Genomic DNA, 17,113 nt, shown 5'->3' with positions numbered 1-17,113 from the left:
AAAGTTGCTCGAGTGTCCTCAAGCTCGCAAGCAAGCTTGACAACTTCCTCCTCCTTCCTCCTCAAGGCATCTGAATAGTCTTTGGCAAGGCTTAGAAGATGGTCACGATCTGATAGAAGATGTAAATAGCTCAGCTTCGTCGTCCCCATCCCTTCACCAATTGCGTGTAAGTCACAGCAAGAAGAATTTGCCTGAACTCCCTTATGTCTTCCTTGTAACTGAATCATCTGGATGTGCTCTTCTAACATCTCCCGCATCCTGTCATGATGAGATAAAGAAGCCACAATACTATCTTTGCTTTCCTTCAGCTGGCTGGACAAATCATGTGAAGTACCGCCAATTTCATCCTCATGTGACGAAGCATCTAACTGAGCTTGGTACTCTCTGTCAGCAAAATAAATGCTTGATGTCTGCTCATTTTCACCAGGTATCTCATCATCATGCACAATGACATTTTCATCATCATCTGAACTCACTTCACTGTAATCATTGCTTGTCGGAACCAAACTACCTTGAGTACCTAAGACATCACCCTTGGGAAACTCGTATTCAACTGTCTCAACTTGAGTGTCAAGTTGACAGTTACTATCCATCAGCGTAATGTCCTTCACCGCTTCTTCCTGTGACCGAACTGAGACCTCTGACCGGTTGTACACTTGTTTCTCGAACTCCTCATTAAGGTTCCTAGTAACATCTCTCATTGTATCAGTCAACGCTTTGTGAGAAGATGTGCCAAAATGAAATCCAGTTGATTTATTCACCTTAGCTGGGACGGACAGCCTGTCAAGCATATGGTGGTGTTTAACCAACAGTTCAGACATGTTATGTTTGATTTTTCTGAGCTCATCCTGAATGTCTGAATAGTCCTCCTTTCCACAATTTCGACTCTGAATACTGCGTCTATTACTTGTCCGAGATTGTGTCCTTGGAGACTTTGTGCTGTACCTGTCCATCTTGGTTGAAGTAGAGTGCTGATCACTCATGTAAGTCGGTTCTCACCCCACAGGATGGCAAGAAAAACCGCTCTGATACCACTGAAATATCCCCGACCGGATTATTGCTCCTTTTTACACCCAAAACTTAAACTTCAAGGGTTTGACATTTTGTCAAACAGTTAGCCAACAACTCTAACACTACTGGAATGACCTTTTTATATAACCCGTGCTGTCTTTAGCCTTTCGTCAAATACTTATCATATAACCATATACGCAAGCAAGTATAATGTTTGAATCATTTTGCATTGTTTCAGAAGAATATTGTCTAATACCCACGGAGCTTTCAATTGCAAATACTAAATTTTATTGGCAATTCCAGAATAGTAATTGAGTCTGAAGATTAGAACTGAACAAACTAGGAAAGGAACCTGACAAGTTTTTGGCAATAGGAATGGTCATAAGAACCTGAGATTACATTAGCTTCCAAGATGATGGCATTCGTTTTGATGGTAATCTTGCCAACAAGTCTCGATCCTATGATTGACGTCTTTCTACTATTGCAGGGACAAGCGTAGAATGAGTCATTTAGAAAGCCACAAGGTTTACCACTCCCATGGATTCCGCTAGACCTTCACTGCTCCGACTGCCCTCATTCTAAATAATATTACCGCTGGGTATCACATGCAAAATTTTAATGTGATTCGCGACCTGTACTATCGAGAATCAAATCCGCAGATTATAATGCTCGAACTGAGCAATTTAAGGAATGCCGATGCCCGCGATTCTTAGCAATAACTGTTTGGGTCTGTGCGATTCTTAGCAATAACTGTCGATTAGTCTTCTTCCTGCCAATCCGGCTATTCTGCGCGGCAATCATCAACCTTTAGACAGCGTCCCACGATTTTGCTGGAAATCGGCAATGTAATTGAGAATGCTCCTGTTAACCCGTCCAGACCAAAACGCCCTATCGGCACCCGTGTCAAATCAAGCCTGCGGCCTCTACCAAGGAAACTACCGCCGGCTCCCTTATTCGTGCACAAATATCATCGTTCTGAGATTGCCAAATGATGGTCGCTGATACCCAAGTCCTCCTATAACCTCGACAGACCAGAACTTAACAAGCTTTCTTCTACTCGAACTGCACGATCAACTCTTCCGCCCGACTGGATCACAAAACACAGAACTGAATTCTGCACCCGGATTTCGCAGAAATGCTCAAATTTCTCCAAAGTTACTTTAGTTCTCCAAGAATCCCCTCGAAACCCAAAGGGTCAAATGCTCACGCTAAAAAACCCTTCTGATCTTCAATCTGGTATTGATGCTGCCATGAGATTCCCGTAATGGTGATTTGGATTTCTCTTTGTTCCTTGATCTACCTACCACACTTTGAATATATAGTTGATGCTATCGTTGTTCCACCACAAATGATCTTTGCAATTTGCCTACGGTCTAGGTTCGGCCTCTAATGATATATGAAAATGCTGGCTGGAAGGGAAAACTTGGAAACTCGTTCTTTGCCTCCAATCTGCTCACACTGCGACTTCCTAAATGGAATGCTGAAAATGTCACCTTACTCCTCTTGCCGCCTGAAATAATAATGAACTTCAAACCTTGCAAAAGCTTAAATCTTCGAATATCAATTCTCAGAATGATCCTTCAAATTTTGGCCTTGAGCCACAGATTTTGTCCCTGATGAAATGACTGCAGCGTCACCTCCAATCTGCAATAATTCAGATGATATTTCACACCCTCAAAATTGCGTACCAATTGAGAGTTTTCGTTCTCAATGGCCAACTGTGACAATTGTAGAAACCCTAGGTTCCACAATGCACCCGTGATTGAATCACAATCTGAAACACAAAGAGAGATAATCAACCGCCTGATTCGAATGGAGCCCCGGGGTGCCTATTTATTCCTTTACCTCCATCCTCTCCAGAGACTTCTAGAACCTTTTTGATCTTATCCCTCAAGTGACTTTATTAAATACTCCAAGTCACTTTATTAAATATAAAGTTACTTATTTAATATTTAATTTATTTAATTAAAATAACTAATTAGTCGTCCTTGGACAACCATTAATTAAATTAATTAAATCGAACTGTCACCAAAAATTGGGGACATGACATTGTGAATTATCTTGTCAGACTTGCACATTATGGATTTTTCGGACCTTCTCAATGATGTCCGGAGGTAAACTTGGAACAACTTTGGGACAAGCATTTGCAACTTCCTTTTCTATTTATTTATTTATTTCTGTATCAAAGTGCTTGGCGCATTCCCACATGAACTTAGGTTCTTGGACAACCATTGAGAAAATGAAGATCAAACGAAATACTGCTTCTTGAGAATCAAAACATGCCTTCTTGATGGGATATCTCTATTTTTTAGAAGAAGTTTTGACATATCTTGAAGAGTGTGCCACAACATGAAGATAATAACATCTTCCAATGAGATTGAATCCTTGAGAACTTTGGGACTTAGTTACAATGACAAATCCATGAGGGGTGGGTATTCGAAGTATGGATTAGACACTTATGGAACACATGATGGCTAGAAGTGAACCAGAAGTGTATGCATTTGGATGGAAAGGGCCAAAGTCAGACTTGGAAAGATGGATTGCATGTGGGAAACAATGCACTTTTGTGGGTATGACCAAGAATGCAAGTTGGGTGCATATGAATGCGTGCAAATGATAACTTTTGACTTCAAAAGTGCGACATTTAGTCAAAAATGGGTTCTCTGGATGTCATTACATGTAAAGTGGACTACATGTAAAACGAACAAGCGTTTAGGTTCGGAAGATGGAAATGCATGTAAATGGGAATGAAGGATGAGATTGCATGTAAATGTGGATGGGGGGTGAGATTACATGCAATCGCATTTGGAGAATCAGATGCAGTGTGTCATGACATGAAAAGTGGAATTACATGTAATTGCTCTTGAAGTGTAATTGCATATGAAAGGAATGGATGCAATGTGCCTTGGCATGTAATGGCGAATATGGAATGAAACAATGCAGTTGCACGAAGAGGTGGAAGGTGGAGGGAAGTGAGACGTGCTCAAGTTCTTGGGAAAGAACTTGTAATTTCTTCCAAAAGAAGAAAAACGAGAAAGCAAGCAAACAAACAACAAAAACAAGCACAAAACAAACACATGCCTTTGGTTTTAGACTCAAACATGTCAAGAAGCAAGTTGCTATCAAGTGCAATTTTGAATTTTGAATTTGGAAAAAATCCAAAAGCATGGAAATGAGAGTTTTCATCATTTTAAAAGAAAAAATGCACTTTTCATGGCATATATATCCACAAGTGTGCAATTACAAGCTAAAATATTTATGGAAATAGCAAGATAATCATGAATTGATGAGCAAGTTTGAAAATGTCCACTTGGAGATTAAAGAGCCAAAATAATAAGAATTATAGACGTGAAGACTAATTCTCCTTTAAATTTGGATTTACAAACAACTATTTGACTTCTTCCATACTTGCATTCAACAAATAATAATGAGCAATGAAGGGTTGAATTTGGCATGAGAATGCCAAAAATAGGGTCTCCAAAGGCAATAGAATGCATTAAAACTCAAAAACGACCTCTACTGATCCAAACGTATGGGCTGAAAATGCCATTTTTTGAGTTTTTTAACAAATACATGCCCTTTTCATGCAAAAATCTGGGTCGTTTTAGCAAAAACGTGGAAAAAAATGCATATATTTAAGTCATTTTTTATTTAGGAATGCAAAAACACCTTCCCCAAATGTATATTCATGGACCCAAATGCAAAAAACATGACTTCAAAATGCATAAAAATGGATAAAAAGCCCAAATTTTTTGGGCATTTTTAGCAAAAATGTGATTCATAAAAAGCATGAAATGAAACTTTTTTGATATTTAAAGGCAAAAATATGTTCTTCAATAGTATATATAAGGATCGAAACCTCAGAATGATTTCAATTTGAACCAAAAAGTGATCAAAACTGCCCCAAATCTGGGCGTTTTTCACAAAAACGTGGCTCATAAATGCAAAAATCTTGGTCATTTTTGTTCTGGATTTGGAAAATCGTGACCCCCAAATGCATATATATGCATTAAAACTAAAAACCGCCCCTCTTGTGATGGATTTCAAGCCATTATATTGGCAGATCCAAGTATTTTTGAAGAAAAATGTGTTCTTGGAGGAGGAAAACATCAAATTCTTTTTCCCTTGAATCTTCAATTTTGGGTTTTATGAAACATATGCATGTATTAAAGGCAAATCTCACCTTTTGGGGTGCATTACATATTTTAAAAATATGTATTAGAGTCTCCTCATTCAAATCGCACCTTTTGAGTACAAGTGCATGTTTTAAAAACACATATAATGGAGTCCATAAGCAAAATCGCACCTTTTGGATGCTTATGCACATATTAAAATTTGCTCTCAAATAAATGTTAATACAAAATCGCACCTTCTGAGGGTGAGTGCATGTTTTAAAAACACTCAAATATGCATGTCTCACCTTCTGGGAGTCATTGTATATTTGAAAACACATGTAATTACATGTTTTATGTGTTTTAAAATTGTTTTTTCGCTCAAAATTGCACCTTTTGGATGCAAGTGCATATTTTGATGTAAATGTGCTTGTAGACATGCAATGCACAACTTAAGTGATGAATTAAGCACATGTAAATTTAATTTTTGAAGAAATATTACTTAAATGGGCTATAAATAATATTTACACTATATAGATCAAGGTTGCATGGGTACTCGTACCCACACCCCTGGTACTCGTACCCACGTACCCAAGTACCGGGTACACGTATCCCACGTACCGGGTACTCGGTGGAGAGCATCATAGCTAAGGACCTTGATTAAGATTCTGATTTTTTTTTTTTGTTTTTTTGTTTTTGTATTAGCTTGTTGCTTATCAAACTTAATTCAATACCAAATCAGTTTGAAACTTTGATACTCATTAACAATAAACTTTATCACTGTTCAAGTTAAAAGTTTATCATTTGCAATATGTCATTGTCATATGGTTTAGGATCTTCTTGTTCATGTTTGAAGTCTGCCTTCTTTGTTATGCATCTAAGCATTTATCATGTATTATTATTTCAAACATATAGCAAATCTGAAACTGAAAACAGTACATTACATTTGCAAACTTTATCACTGTTCTTGTTTTGAAAAACCATTGTCATGACTCATAAAATCAGATTTTTTATAAATATAAAAGTGTAATTTTTAAGTAAGTTTGACATACCCAAGTACCTCCGTCCCCAATAATGACAAATACTTTAAACATTCAGCAATAGCATATATATATATATTTGACTTATGGCTTATATTTTCAAATTTCTTGTTTTGAATGCTCAATGTCATGACTCATGACAAATATTTTGATTTTTATATTTTCTATAAAATATTAATTATATAGAAAAAATTAGGCTTACACACGTACCCCAGTCCCCTATTTTGAAAAATATGCGTACCCGTACCCGCTCCCGTACCCGTTCCCGTTCCCGTACCCACGTACCCATGCAACCTTGATATAGATAAATATATAATGTGCAAACATCATTTTAAAAGTAATATTTACTAAGATGTTTTGAATTAAAACTAAAAAATTAAATCAAACTATACTATTAATATACTCACTTAAATGAAAAATTAAAAAATAACTCCACTAATAAATATAACATAAAGTGCTCTATAGTTACTTTAAGTGAAAAATTAAAATGATAAAGTAACTTAAAAATATAACATAAAGTGAAATTATGTTATATTTTTCAAAAAGTGAATGCCAACTTCAGAATATATTATGATATTTTAATTCATGTAATTGCCCCTGGAAAGTCCACTTTTTGGGCACTAAAATGGTCATATATTTTGATTGCCAACTTTGATTAAGCCCTAAGATAGATCAAATCGAAGGGAAAACTAAAAGCAACGACTTGAGCAAAACCAAAGAACCAAAAACCAACAAACACACTTAAAAACAAGAAAAAGGACGTTGAAGACTTAAAATATTAAGCATAGGCTTAACAAACAAAAAAACTAAAAAGACTTGATGAAAGCCTTCAGTAAAAAGATTCATTATATCAATTGAGGTCGATTGATTGTTCAATACTAACCAATTAAATAATGAACTAAACTCAGAGAAATGCGAAACTAAGTTAAAAAGTTTCGTATTGTTACCTACATTTTGTAGTGACAAAATGCAGGACAACAAGATGAGAGACATCAGAGAGAGCTACCATGATCACAAAAGAGGCTTCTATGAAATACTAAGAAACAGCTCTTCGAACACACAAAACGCCTCACAACAGTTACACTTGCTGATAGTGTTCCACCAAACATGACTCAGCAGAGACATAAACAATCAAAGTTTAATCATAACATGCATAATCTTTTGAATATGTTGGACAAAAATTAATGCAAGATTAAAAAGAATATCTAAGATTACCAATACTTAGATTTTGTATTCTTGTATGTGGTGGCTTTCTAACATTTTGCATGATAGTTGAACGTCTACAAGGAGCCCGATGAGCATAGTGACAAACATTTCACAACCTCTCAACATACAATGCAGGAATAAACATGAAAGCATAAATTGAAGTCTTTGACTTTCCTCTGCAATCTCACACACTGATTTGCATCAAGGGTCACAAAGAATGATGAAGACACATCATATCCTCTTTGCGCAGCCTTGAATATCCTCCTCAGAGACATGCCATTTGCTAATATCAACGAAACCCTCTTCTTTACTTGCTATTATCCAACTAGGCTTTGATACCATATTAATATTTTGACCAGAAATAATGATAATCAGCAATAAGGAAGAACACAAAGATACAAATGACACCAGACATTTATCCTGGGAAAACCCTTCCACTTGAAGTAACAACCCAGCCATAGTAGAAAATATCACTTTTATTGATAATGAAATGTTTAGTACAATGCTTTTTGCTTGATACAATATATTTAAACAATAAAGAGATTCTTTAATATACAACTGGAGGTCTCTTCAATTTCTAAATATAAAACTCTTCATATTCCCATACGCATGCCTCTTTGCATGGCACATGTTTCTACATATAATATTATTTCAAATATTATCATAAATGTCTTCTTTAGCTGGAAATGACCATAATGGTCATTTTTCAATTTCATAAAATCAAAGATAAAGTTCTTTATCACAACTACAATCTTCAACAATTTGTAGACCTAGTATTCTTTGGAGCACACAACATTCAATATTAATGACAACAATGACCTCCACACATTGGTCAAAATTGTCTCAAAACTGTCTACAACAAAAATTGCATAGGCTAATATCATCAAGATCCCTTACAAGTCTTGGTTAGCGTATGTGATCATGGAGAAATAGGCTAATGATAACATACAACCCATTGCTAGAAAAGAGGACATTATAAGTTGGTCCCCATTTCTAATGGAGTGATGGTGTGAAAATCTCACAAGTCTACCCCATTCCTCCATCATCTCTGTAGTCTTCGTTTGGGGCCATCCTCAAGCTGCGAGATGCTTCGTGAAATCCCGCTTACAATCTTCCCGCATGAACCCCAAAAGTCTCTCTGCCTCCACTATGATAGGAACTCTATCCAACTATCTAGTGAGGTCTGTCACCCCACATATTGTTACCGCCATTATAAGAATCCCTGCTGGTTCTACCTTTGACAAACACTTTGCATGCAAGCTCTATCTCTCTGTCTTTTATTTTTAGATTGTTTTTGCTTTCTTGGAATAGTTTCAAATGAAGTTTAAATGCTTTCAAATGATTTATAAGATATCTAGGCAAAGAACTAAAATACAAATGCAATCCTTTTTGACCTTTTGAATGCATACATATGATTTCTACATGTAAAATATGCACCTATAGCCAATGGACAATATCACCAACACATGGCATGCATATTATTGATTTATTATAAAGTGAAAATGAATAGCTACAATAAAGTCATTTCATCAAACAATTATTATGCAACCAAATAACTCTATTTTAACAAATGCCTTTGTGAAGAGTCTCCTTATCATGTTTATAAGACATACTAGTGGCTTCTCCACCGAGTAAAGGCTCAACTTCCACACACTTCTTCTCAAACAAGGGATCTGTAATCTACATATGTTGAAGAAGCCCATTTAAATTTCTATTGTAATCCTAAAAGGCATGATTACAATTTGTAAGGCATGAATAAGTTGTAGCATAAGAACCTATATGGAATTTGTCTTACCCATGTTTTACACAAACCCTCTGTCTTAATGCAACAAACCTCCCCCATAGGATGGTAGGTAACCGCTTTGATACAACTGTAAGAATCCCTGTAGGTTCTAACTTTGACAAACACCAAATTGCTTTACTTTTTAGATGTTTGACAAATTGACAATTTGTCAAACACTTTGCATGCAAGCTCTATCTCGTTGTCTTTTATTTTAAGATTGTTTTTGCTTGCTTGGAATGATTTCAAATGAAGTTTAAATGCTTGCAAATGATTCCTAAGATATCTAGGCAAAGAACTAAAATACAAATGCATTTCTTTTTGACATTTTGAATACATACATATGATTTCTTCATGTAAAACGTGCACCTACAACTAACACCAACATTTTTACAAACACTTGACATGCATATTATATATTTATTATAAATTGATATAACAAAGGCATTTCATTGAACAATTATTATGCAACCAAATAACTCCTTTTTAACAAATGCCAAGCAAGTACAGTGTGCCAAACTAAATATTGATATACAATGAGAAACTTAGAAAACTGAATTCTTTGTAACTAAGGGAATTCTTCAGTAGCAATTGCAACACACTGGAAATGAAGTTTCCTAGATGTCAATCTGAACCTAATGGAAAAAATGGCACCCTCAAATCAAAATGTGCCTTCCCTTCTGCAAACACTAGTCCTCAAATTATTATCGCTTCCTGTAATTAATGAGTGTCATCCCATTGATAAAGCTGTAGTAGCCTTAATCTCCAAACACAACCTCTTTATACTATTGTGATCTGCAACATAACTAATTTTCTGCCCTTGTAAAGATGTCTGAAATGAAATGAGGTTGCTAATTGTTGATCTCTGCAAACAATGATATCTAATGGAGCTTGAAATTTTTTGCAAAATATAGAGGCCCCATTTGACAATTCTCTCTCAAACAACTTTTCTAGAGGCTTACTTTCAGATCAAGGAGGAGTATGATTTTGGAACACATTACCCGATTGTGAGGGTCATTAGTAGTAACACTGGAATTATTTGTGATAATATGGGTAGTATTTTGGTTATCTCCTATGTTGAATATCAGATAAAAGAAAAGGATATAAGTATGTTGTTAATATAAGGATTGACAAATTCAGATGTATCCTTGTCACAAAATAACAGTATCACATGCAGAGTTTACCCAATTAGAGAGCAGAATGAAGTTTTCATGTGCAGCAGCGAGAGTAAGTACAGAAGCCAAAAATTGTAAAATCATGATAACGACCAGAAGTGTTATTTTTCTGAGGACACCATCAGAAGTTATAGACCTGGTAGGATGGATTAAGCTCAACGATAAATGAATCATGTGCCACAAAAACTTGTATATTATTAAGGCATTCGTGCAAATATTGATGCGCTGTTCATTCACTTGATATTCAGTATTGTTGCTGAGCCACTGAGATTCAGGAATAGCGAAAGCAAATGGACTTTTTAGTTTGCCAGTTTCCAAAACATATGTTCGTTTTTCAGAACAAATGCAGAATCAAACATCGAAACTGATCGGATGGGTAATATATTAATCATCAAATCTTTCTTTTGTAACCTGGAGATGTTACGGAGGCACTGTGTATATGCATGGATCTTGGTTGTCGGGTGAACATCATGGAGAGCTGTTGAATATGAAAGATCTATCTTCTGGTCTTCGTAGGGCCTCCTGAGCGGGAATGATATATTTCTCTTAATATTTTATTTCTAATTTGAGTTTATATTTTGATGCGGACCTGTGAGCATTAGTGAGAGAGGAATGACCGCATCTAATGAATCTCAAACCACCAAAGACCACTTGCAGGATACACGCAGAAGGATGAGGGAATCAAGAGTTTGAGTGGTGTGTGATGAAGGAAAGGTCCACGCGGATTAAGTGATTGGATACTGCAGAGTATAGCCTACGAATTGCTCCGTAGAGGAAGAAAGAAGCTGTTTGGTGGATAGAAGTTGCACAGAGAGGTGTCCATGGGAGTGAAGGAGATGGCATCCGATTTTATAAGCCACGGAAATGATTGAACCATCAGTTATAGTTTAATATAAGTAAAATCATATTATGTACTAAATATTGGTTAGTTTTTTATGAAGAGGTGCAAAGTTTGGGAAGGCAACCCATACCTTTTGATCCTTTATAAATATGTAATGAAAAATCAAACAAAGACCACCGTTGATATATACCAAAACTCTGCATATTCTGAAACATATGTGCTATATAAACTCCTTCCTTGGAAGAGATTGAAGTTTGAACCAAGCTCCTGGATATTGAATATTTGGGCATACATTTCGATATTGTGTGAGCATCTAAATGTCTTCAATATGAATTTCTCTACAATATAATCAGTAAGATTTTTTATTTGCTTTAGAGTTAAAATACTACATAGTTCGTCCTTTATGATCATTTTTATTTTCTATTAATAATTTGTTATTAGGATAAGTAGATCAAATTGTTCGTTGCTATTTAAACCCAATAAATAAAAATATTGTGGAATATTGTGATTGTTTGCTAATTTGTATCTATTTTGTCTCTATAAGGGTTAAAACATCATAGACTAGTTCAAATACGCATAAATACGAAGTGATTTGACGCATCCTGATAATTGAATTGTTTATAGATTTAATATACATAATATCATAGAGTTGTATGTGAAAACATATAGTTTTGACTCTATCGCCCTTTTATATTTCAGCACTAATCAATAACTCGTTTATAATTCTCAATCTATATGCTGGAAAAAATCTAATCTTTTTCCTTCAAGGGTTTGATATCTATTTGTTTTAATAATTCACTTTTGATCTTATTTCAGCATTAACACAAGTTTATTAAAGTATTCGTATTTTCGAAGATTAATACTCACTTTTAGCAATCCAAAAGTTTCCTTGACCTCTTGCCATTTCGGGAAACTGTCTTTACATTAGATCTCTCTACTATAAACGTCTTGGATCCAAGTTTGTTATCTAGGATTAGGTGCACCGGCCTTGGTTTTCCAGAACTAGAAGTGTAGAGGATCTAGATTGAATTGATTGATCCTGCCAAATTGGCCACAACCGATTAGATATCCTAGCATTGAGCAGGCAAGGCTCATAGGATTCTAATCTACGATTTTGGGAACCAACAATATCAATCCCGACTTTTGAGTGAAGGCAACAACTAGCACAATTAGTTGGGTGTTTTACCATTCCATTCTACAAGCTCACATGTTACAATTGAATATCCGGTTTAGAGAGAATAGTTTGATGCCCTAATCATCTTTTACTTGTTTTGTTTAAATGCAGGGAACAGTGCCAAATGGGAGATGGAGCATTATTCTTTCAAGTACATTGGGTTTTCTATTTAGAAATAGCCTCTAATGGAACTTGTTCTAGAAAATATACTTCCATAGCATTCATATTTCAAACGTCATATTTTAAACGAGGTTGTAGGCAATGGAACTAGCTCTACCTGTGTTCAAATTGTATTACAAAGTAGAATGATAAACAACAACGACGGGTTTAGCAGCAATGGGTTTAGTAGGGCAAGTTGTGACAAGTAGGTCACAACAAGTTGTTACTCAAGCAGGTCACAAGCAACAACAAGCAAGGCAGTGACAGGTCTGTCAGAACAAGGATATCATTAGGTAGCTAGACCAGGCAGCGACAAAAGACAGTGACAATAGGCAGCAAACAATTGGGTCCACATAGAGACCGAGCACTATAGGAGGAGGCAGGTGGGGCCCACAGGGAGCAACAGGCGACAAAACCCTATTATTTTATCAACACCAAGATTCTAGGTTGGATTCTGCAAACTCTCTCTTGTTTTCCTTTCTTTCTACTATATTTGTTTATGAATGGTTTGGAACCCGACAACTGCATTCACCTTTCTCTCACAACAAAACAAGAACCCCACCCAAACACACAACGAACACAAACACATAGAGATTCTATATTCGGGTTAGCAATGCAGAATATGGTGAGACTAATAATAGGAGGCCCTACACCGAAAACCTAGGATCATGACAAGCAATAGTATGGGAACCTAAACCAGTGTTTGAACAATCTCAGGATGACACAGTGGTCGCTTTGCAGTCCTCAAATGCGATCACAACCAAGGGCTATCGCAGATTGTCAATACATCTTGCCAGAAACGCAGCAGGAAGAGCATCACAATGTAAACACCAAATTCATTTTCGTCAATGAAAAGCAATACCTAGGGATACTTAAACGGAGACAGATCCGAAAAAAGAAAAGACAACTGCAGAAGAGGAAACTTATCATGATTTTACTAAGGACAGCTAAAAACCACCTAGTAATCGATACAAAGGAACAAACAAACGATGTTTCACCAATACAAGAGGAAACTCAGGAAATTGTGACAGGGATTCCCAAAATAAGAGATGGGACAGACAAAGGAACTTGCAAGGGGGGCTTTCTACAAGAACCTTATAGCAGAAATGTATGTGAATGACCTTATGGACATGAAAAGAAGGATAGAGGACTTGGAGGAGAAAGGACAGCAGGATAAATAAAAGTTGAAGGAGGTCACAATAAACAGCTACGAACTGGAAAGAGAAAACAAATGGTTGAAAAAGCATGTCTTAAACCTTCAAGACGACATCGAGAGAGGGCAGCAAGAAATAATCACTATCAAACAAACTTTAAACAAAGGGAAAGTGACAATAGAAAATAACTTGGAAAAAATAACTAAATCAGATACCGCACCAAAAATTGAGGAAGTTCAAGCAACATTAGTAGGCATGGTACTAAGAGAAAATGAACTAAAAGAGCAAATAAAAGAAGCCAAATCATGGGCACAAGTGGTTAATGAACCATCCATGGAACAATAGGAAGTCATTCAAAAACAAGTCAAGAGACAAATTAGAGAGGAGAAAGAAATACAAGAGAAGGCTGTAAACATCATTATGAAAGGCTTAAAAGACTATGGGGAATGTGAAAAAACAGAGATTTTGACACATCACTTCCTTAGGGACAAACTAAACTGAATGGGATAATTCAGCAAGCAAACAGAATTGGGAGAAGTATGGGAATGGGGAAAAATAGACATGTGAGAATTACTTTCAGTAACATAGAAGACAAGAGCGCAATCTTAAGAACAAGGGGCTGCTCAAAGACACCCAAATATACCTAGACTAAGATTTAACCATTAACCAGCAAGAGGAAAGGAGGAAGGAATGGGAGAAAGTAAAATCAGCAAGGATTGCCGACAAATGGGCTTGGATGAAAAACAGTAAAGCATAGATTGCTGATAAATCAGCGAATCAGAAATAGGAACTCAGGGCCCCATGAGAGTATCTAAACATGGTGAGTTGGAATTGTAGAGTATATCCATGGAGAAGACGACCGGGGTTAGGGCCCATAGTCGAGGGGCAAGACATTATTTGTCTCATAGAAACACATGAACATGAAGGGTGTAGGATTCCAGATTTCAAAGGGCACAATAAAGTCTCCGTGTGGAATGAAGAAACAAAGATAGGTAAAGGTCATGGAGGGATTACTATCTTGATAAAAGATACGTGGAACAAAAACATAAAATTGGAGAAAGAGGACCCAAATAAATAGTTTATATGGCTGAAGATTGAGGATGACGAGGAGATCACATGGCTAGCACCGTGTTATTTCACATCAAAAAGCTTTAAATTCTATAAAAAGAGACATCTAGACAATGAAGACCCATTTGCAGCTTTAAAGAAAGATGTGCTTTCCTTTAATCAAACTAGTAACACAATCCATTTAGGAGATTTTAATTCTAGGACTGCAAGTAACCAAGCTATTCAGCTGGGCAACGATCTAATAGAGGATAGTAATCTCTTGTGGCTAAAAGAAGATGATGATAGTATTAGTAAACGGACCTCACAAGATGAAAAAGGCGGTGCATCTCACTTTGGGGCTGAACTCTTAGGGCTATGCAACCTCCACGGGTTGGTTGTGTGTAATGGTATGAAGATGTGGCCTAAATTAAACAAATTTACTTATAAAACGTATAACGGACAAAGTGTGGTGGACTATATGATATGTTCACAATCAACCATCACCAAGGTAGTTGATTTCAGAATTAAACAATGTCCTATAGAGCTAAATTCAGACCATATGCCCCTCTATATTAAATAAATATGAAGGTCAAAAGGCTGAAAAGTGACTAGGTCCTAGATGAAAGCATAAAAGGACATAAAGAGGGCAAGATTCTTATAAGCAATGAAAATAAAAAGATATTTTGCACCGCTCTTGAACAATAGATCCAAATGCATTATGACATCACGAATATCAAGGAAAACAATGATAAGAAAAGTCACATCAGCAGCAACTCACTAATCCTACTAATTCAGGAATCGCTAAAGGGTTTTAAAAGAACAAGGATAAAGAAGAGCATCTCAAACACCTTTTTGGCTAACCCATGGTATGACGAAGAATGCAAGGCTGCAAAAAAGAAATTTAAAGGGAGAAAGGAAAACAAAAAAATCATAAGAGAATACAAACAACTGATCAAATCCAAAAAAGAGGAATATGTGATTAATCGGAGGAAGGAGCTAATCATGTTAGGAAAGCACAATCCTAAAGATTTTTGGAGGAAGTTACGATAAGCTAAAAAATAGGTTGAAAATAAAACTACGGATTCTCAATGGTTAGAGTATGCAAAGACTCTTTATGAGAGACCAGAGAACGAAGTTTCATTCCCCACAATCAACAATTCAGATGAACTATTTTTTGATGAAGATGTTACTCTAGGGATAAGGAGATTAGCGAGTGGAAAAGCTCAGGATATTGATGGGCTGCGGGCTGAATTTCTAAAGTGGGGGGCAAATTTGTTGACTCCACACATTAGGAACATTTTTAATATGGTCACGCAAGACTGCTTTCCCACGGAGTGGATCACTAGTGTGGTTATCACTCTCCATAAAAGTAGGGATGTCAGTAATTCTTCCAACTACCGCACCATCGTGGTGAACCCCCTATTAAGCAAGCTCTACAAAAGTATGGTAGAACAGAAAATTAGCGGATAGGTAGAAAAAGAAGGGAAAAGAGCTACAGGACGGGTGGGTTTTGGACCAAAACATTCCACCATTGATCACTGCATTACCTAAGGTTCCTCATCGAAAAAGCATGGGATAAACAGGGGGAAGAGGCTTTTTGCTGCTTTGTTGACTTTAAGAAAGCTTTCGATACCATCCCTAGGGATAAGTTATGGAATAGGATGGAAGAATTGGAGGTCCTAACAGAGTATAGAGCTGCTGTTTATAAACTTTATGAACAGGTTAAAGCGAAAATCAGAACCAAAGTGGGCATGTCGGAATGTTTTGGCAGCGACATAGGGGTCAAATAGGGGTGCCCGTTATCTCCTACCTTGTTTGGCCTCTATATTGACAAGTTAGAGGAATGGCTAAACAAAGCCAATAGAGAGGGAATTCAGCTGGCTGAATATGTGATCAGATTGCTTCTTTATGCTGATGACCTTATTCTCATTGCTAAAACAACACAGGGGCTGAGGGAACATTTGAAGAACTTAGAAACCTTTTGCACAGAGGTAGGAATGGAGGTCAACACTTTTAAGACCAAGATCATGATCTTTTCTTTGAGGAAAAGAAAACAACAATGCATTTTCATATTTAATGACAAAGCGCTAAAAATTGTAGAAGAATACAAGTATCTGGGGATAGATTTCCATTACTGGCTTAGTTGGGAAACATGCAGATCAAAAAGGATACAGAGGGATGGAAGGCATCTTATCTTCTTCAAAATAGGTGCAGGACAACAGAGTTGTGGGATTGGAAGACTAAGAAAACCTTTTTTGGGTTGTAGGTGATACCAATTATTTTATATGGCAGCAAGGTATGGGGGAGCAGCGTATCAAACCAGAAATGGCGACAAATTGAAAGAATTCAGAAACACTTCATCACAACTAATCTCAAAATCAAATCAAGAGTTCCATACGAGATTATTTTAGTAG

The 17,113-nt window shown here is 36.5% G+C and overlaps 1 protein-coding gene across 1 annotated transcript in view; it reads left to right on the top strand.

The window, feature by feature from the left end:
- LOC149578539 (sodium/hydrogen exchanger 1-like) overlaps positions 1 to 17,113 on the top strand; it is a 179,723-nt gene that overhangs the window by 30,167 nt on the left and 132,443 nt on the right. The gene's annotated exons all lie outside the window — the stretch shown is intronic.

This window comes from Cupressus sempervirens, chromosome 1 (genome assembly GCF_028749045.1).
Source record: "Cupressus sempervirens isolate cs-2001-9-10 chromosome 1, ASM2874904v1, whole genome shotgun sequence".
Taxonomy (NCBI): Eukaryota; Viridiplantae; Streptophyta; class Pinopsida; order Cupressales; family Cupressaceae; genus Cupressus; species Cupressus sempervirens.
The sequence above is the reverse complement of the archived record's forward strand: the minus strand, read 5'-3'. Positions and strand labels throughout refer to the sequence as shown.